The following is a 5,807-nucleotide window of genomic DNA, read 5'->3' on the forward strand; positions in this document are numbered from 1 at the left end:
GCATCAAAGTGAAATATTTATGTACTGAGCTTTCCTTTTCCACTCAACTGGAAAGATTTCCATTTCATGCACCACCACCCAACAAGCCAACCTCTACCATTTCTTCCTCTCTGACTCTTTAGCCATGACTGCCATATTCTTTCCAAATAACACATGAACTTTTAATTCAGAAATCATATTCCAGGTGACTGGCTCACTGGGAATCATTCAGAGGTTACCAGTGACTCACCCAATAAATCTGAGGCTCAGAAATTGACTTGGAGTCAGTGGTGCCTAACAGCTGCTCAGAGGCTATCAGGGAAAAGAAGCAGGATCTACATTGGTTTATAATAGCTAGATGCTCCTGGTCCATTGTATAAAGTTGATGGAGTGAAAAGCAATCACTCCCTGGCTGCAGTTTGACCCCTGCAAGTCAGAGTTAAGTTTAGCTGTAAACATTTCACCATGGGAATAGAACCCAGCCAATCAATGTGTATGTTTTAATCTAGCACATTCTACATGTCCATCACTGTAGACACTGAGAGTCACTCTAAGATCCTGTGATATAGTTTGAATGTTTGTCCCCTTCCAGTCTCATGTTGAAATGTGATCTGAATGATGGAGGTGCAGTCTTATAGGAAGTGTTTGGGTCATGGGGGTGGATCCCTCATGAATGGCTTGGTGACCTCCCCATGGTGATGAGTTAATGCAAGAGTGGGTTGTTTAGAGAACATGGCATCTCTCTTGCTTCCTCTCGCATTATGTAACATGCCTGCTCTCCCTTTTTGGTACCAAAAAGTGGGGCATTGCTGTAAAGATACCTGAAAATGTGGAAGCAAACTTGGAACTGCTTGGACAGAGGTGAGAGTGTTTGGAGGTCTCAGGAGAAGATAGGAAGATGAGGGAAGGTTTGGAAATTCTTAGAGACTGGTTAAGTAGTTGTGACCAAAATGCTGACAGAAATATGGACAGTGAAGGCCAGACTGCTGAAGTCTCAGATGGAAAGGAGGAATGTGTTGGGAGCTGGATTAAAGGTCACCCTTATCATACCCAGCAAAGAGCGTGGCTGCATTGTGTCCATGTCCTGGGGATTTATGGAAGGTTGAACTTAAGAGTGATAACACAGGGTATCTGCTGGAAGTAATTTCTAAGCAGCAAAGCATTGAAGAGATAGCATGGCTGCTTCTAACAGCCTACACTCAAATACAGGAGCAAAGAAATGACTAAAACTTGGAATTTACAATTAAAAAGGAAGGAGAATATAAACATTTGGAAAATTCACAATCTGGCCATGTGATAGAGAAGGAAAAAGCACTTTCGGGGGAGGAATACAAAAGGGCTGTGGAGCAACCACTTAGCAAAGAGATTAACATGCCTAAAAGGGAGCCAGGTGCTAATAGCCAAGAAAATGGGGGAAAGGCCATGAAGATATTTCAGAAATCTTTGGGATAGTCCCTCTCATCATAAGCCCAGAGGCCCAGGAGGGTGGAATGGTTTGAGGAGCCAGGCTGCTGCTGCTGCTCTGCTAAACTTTAGGACATTGCTCCACGTATTCTAGCTGCTCCAGCTCCAACCAGAGCTCCAAGGGCATCAGATACAACTCAGGCTGCCACTTTAGAGGATGGAAGCCATAAGCCTTGGCAGCTTCTATGTGTTAAGCCCATAGGTGTACAAAATGGAAGAGTGAAGGAGGTTCAGCAGCTTCCTCTTGATTTCAGAAGATGTATGAGAAAGTGTGGGTACCCAGGAAGCAGCCTGCATCAGGAGTGGAGCCCCCACAGAGAGATGCCACAAGGGCTGTCCCAAGGGAAAATATGAGGTTGGAACTTCCACACAGAGTCCCCACCAGGGCACTACCTAGTGGAGCTGTGGGAATGGAACTGTCAGCCTCCAGACCCCAGAATGATAGAGCCACAGGCAGCTTGCAACCTCAGCATGGAAAATCTACAGAGACAGAGCCATCCAAGGTCTTGGGAGCCCCTCCCTCACACTAGGATGTAAAACATTGAGTCAAGGATTATTCTGGAGCTTTAAGGTTCTTTTTTTTTTTTTGAGACAGTGTTCTAGGATAGGGCATGGCTCAGGGGTAGAATACTGGACTGCAGGTCAACGAGACACAGTTTTATTCTTGCTTCCCAGGCTGGAGTGCAATGGCGTGATCTCGGCTCACTACAACCTCCACCTTCTGGGTTCAAGTGATTCTCCTACCTCAGCCTCCTGAGTAGGTGGGATTACTGGCATGTGCCACCATGCCTGGCTAATTTTGTATTTTTAGTACAGATGGGGTTTCTCCATGTTGGTAAGGCTGTTCTCAAATACCTCAGGTGATTTGCCCACCTCAGCCTCCCAAAATGCTGGGAATACAGGCATGAGCCACTGTGCCTGGCCAGAGCTATAAGTTTTAATGCATGCCCTGCTGGATTTCAGACTTGTTTGAATCCTGTTACCCCTTTCTTTTGGCCAAATTCTCCCTTTTGGAAGAAGAATGTTTACCCTAAGCCTGATTCACCATTGTGTGTTAGAAGTAAATTGTTTTTGGCCTTACAGGCCCATAGGTGGAAGGAACTTGCCTTGAATCTCAGATGAGAATTTTGACTTGATTGAGTTGATACTGGAATGAGTTAAGACTTGGGGGCTCTTGGGAAGGGATCATTGTATTTTGCAATGTGAGAAGGACATGAGATTTGGGAGCGAGGGTTAGAATAATATGGTTTGGATGTTTATCCCCACCTAATTTCACGTTAAAATGTGATGTTGGAAGTGGAGCCTGTAGGAGGTGTTTGGGTGGATCCCTCATGAGTGGCTTGGTGTCCTCCTTGCAGTGACAAGCTAATACAAGCGTTGGTTGTTTAAAAACCCTGGCTTCTCTCTTGCTTCTTCTCTCACTCTGTGACATGCTGCTCCCCCTTCACCTTCCACCATGATTGTAAGCTTCCTGAGGCCTCACTAGAAGCAGATACTAGAATCACACTTCTTGTACAGATGCAGAACCATGAATCAAAGAAATCTCTTTTCTTTATAAATTACCAAGCCTTGGGTATTCCTTTATAGCAACACAAAACAAACTAACACAACTTGCTTTCAAAATGTGAATAATCTTGTGAAGGATATAGAAAATTATACAGGATGACATAAAATAGTACCACTTAGTAATAACATAACTACATGGCATCCATCTCTGTCTGGAATAACTTTTCCCACCTTATGGGTAGGTCTGAATGCTGCACATGCCCAAATGCCACTACCTTCACAAATTCCTAGTGACTTATCTTGCCACTCACATTTTTGTCTGACCCCTCCAAAGTAGCAGGCTGGGCCCTCCAGGACTCATTGAGGCCTTCTGCCCAATGGAACTTGGGGATAGAAGCCAGCCCTGCCCTCAGTCTTTACCTTCATGGAAAAGAAGACGAGAAAGGAGTCAAGGTGGCTTCTAAGATTCTCCATATTGGGGTGGGAGAGCAAAGTCCTCTCTGTAACTCCTTGCTTCTTCAAAATAACCCAGAGTTATTTTGAGCAGATGCCATGTGCACATTATCCAAATGACTTTAGGACAACTGACAGGAGCAAATAACTGACAAACTCATCCTGGAACACAGGCAAGAAGCTTTTCCTTATGCTGTCAGACTCACACTACTTTCTGAGTCATTAATCCTCCCTCTGGCAGGTTAGGATTAGATTCTGCTGCGGCTGGACTGCTCAGTCACATTTGTATTGTTGGGAACAATGTCAGAATCGCGCAGCTCAGAGGTCTAATATCTGTCACAAACCGTTCCTAGATTCATTCTTCTCTCCCCTCATTCCAAGCCTTCTGAGCAAGCAAATGAAGGCTTTCAACCGTAAGTGATTGAATTACCTAAGCAAACTGACCAGAGAAGGTTGGAAGCCAACAAAATAAAAGGGAAAAAAATATGAATTTAGCCAAAGGAATTGTACAGTAGGGAATGGCTTATCAATCTGAGAAAGCCAAGGGCAGATGTTAAGAAAATTAACTTAAGCATTTTTCATGCATCAGAGGCGCCATGTTAGCTAAATGCCTTACAGTACTGGACGGAGCATTGTCTTTGGAGAAAGAGAACGCTGACACAATTCCAGACCACCTCTCAAGGATGCATGACACAGACCACGAACCTGGCCATCCCCACACTCAGCCATCTTCTCTTAGAACAACATCAGGAAGCACAACCCAAAAACTGATTTTATTTTCTAAAGTCCATTACTTAAGATAACCATTATGCAAACAACCAAAATTGTCTCTCTCTCTTTTTTTTTAATTTTAGATATTTTTATTTCTCCAAATTTGTTATTTATCAGGAGTGACTGAAATAAAAAATATAATTGAGTCCCATCATCATCATCATGGAAATGGCTTTAAGAGAAAACTGGTCAGATGAATATTATTGCTTCCAATTTTCAACCAGTAAATAGTTGCCACTGATAAACTGACAGCCAGGAGTCTGTCAAGAATGCTCAAGATATGTTATACAACATGCCTGTTCACAGGGGGAAAGTTCCCAGGAAATAACTTATGTGTACTTCTTGATTTCATCATACAAGACAAGTACAAAAGCACCACCCATGCCTCTGAGAACATTGGACCACGCACCCTTGAAGCAAGCTTTGCCTCCTTCATCACGAGCAATCTTCCTCCAGCAGTCGTGTGTGCCTGTGTACATGATGTCAGTTCCTTTGTCCCTTGACTGCATCATCATGCAGCGGCGAACAGTGTCAAATGGATAGGAAGTCAACCCGGCAACAGCAGTGACAGTCTGTGCGATCATCCAGCTGATAACGATGTGAGTGTTCTTGGGATCCGGAAGCATTCCCTTTGCAGTGTCATAGATATCAAAGTAGGCAGCTCAGTAGATGATAACACCCTGCACAGACACGTGAAAGCCTTGGTACAGGCCCTTAATCCCATCAGATTTGTAGATCTTAACCAGGCAGTCGCCGAGGCCTCGGAATTCCCTTTCAGCTCCAGCTTTACCCACATCTGCTGCTAGAAGGGTACGGGCAAAATCAAGAGGGTACACAAAACACAAGTATGTGGCCCCAGCAGCACCGCCTGATGTCAGATTCCCTGCAAAGTAGCGCCAAAACTGGGTCCTCTTGTCCACACCACCAAGGAAGATCTGCTTGTATTTATCTTTGAAGGCGAAGTTAAGAGCCTGGGTGGGGGAAGTAACTGATGACATTGGCCAGGTTACTACGCCAGAGGGACAGGACTCCCTGCTCCTTGGGAATACAGACCACGCAGTCTATAATGCCCTTGTATTGCTTAGCTGCAGTGATCTGCTTGCTGGCATGCTGCACCTGCAGCAGCAGCTTGACCCGCTCGATGGGCGCTACCGCCGTCTTGGAGACGGCTGCGGCTACTCCACCTGCCAGGAAGTCCTTGGCGAAGGACACAGTGGCATTTGTCATGTTGAAAGGAAAGAGGAGGCAGGCTGCTGCAGGATGGGACTGGGCTGGGAACCGGCTTTGACTCCGGGGCTGCGGGGACCAAAATTGTCTCTCTTAAGCAAAATTGAAATCCATAAGAAGGACGCAGGATGCCTTGCAGTATGCAATGTAGAGCTGAACCATCACCCAAAAAGAAGTCAGGCACTAGACCCTTAGGGGTCTGGGAATCCAAGGCTGATTGACAGTTCACTGGGGCCCCACTGCTGACATAAATATGAAACCCAAATATCTGCCCCTCCTACTCAGGACTCACGGTCAGTGAACCGGGCTCAGTGGATCACACTTGTAATTCTAGTGCTTTGGGGGGCCAAGGCAGGCAGATTGCTTGTGTTCAGGGGTTGGAGACCAGCCTGACAACATAGCAAAAT

The 5,807-nt window shown here is 45.4% G+C and overlaps 1 pseudogene across 1 annotated transcript; it reads right to left on the minus strand.

Annotated features, from left to right (window-relative positions):
• Window positions 1–4,246: 4,246 nt before the first annotated feature.
• LOC108295731 lies at window positions 4,247–5,415 on the minus strand (annotated as a pseudogene). Its single transcript, XR_001821570.2, has one exon. The product of XR_001821570.2 is annotated as an ADP/ATP translocase 2-like (transcript).
• Window positions 5,416–5,807: the final 392 nt, after the last annotated feature.

Source organism: Cebus imitator, unplaced genomic scaffold (assembly GCF_001604975.1).
Source record: "Cebus imitator isolate Cc_AM_T3 unplaced genomic scaffold, Cebus_imitator-1.0 Scaffold19, whole genome shotgun sequence".
Taxonomy (NCBI): domain Eukaryota; kingdom Metazoa; phylum Chordata; class Mammalia; order Primates; family Cebidae; genus Cebus; species Cebus imitator.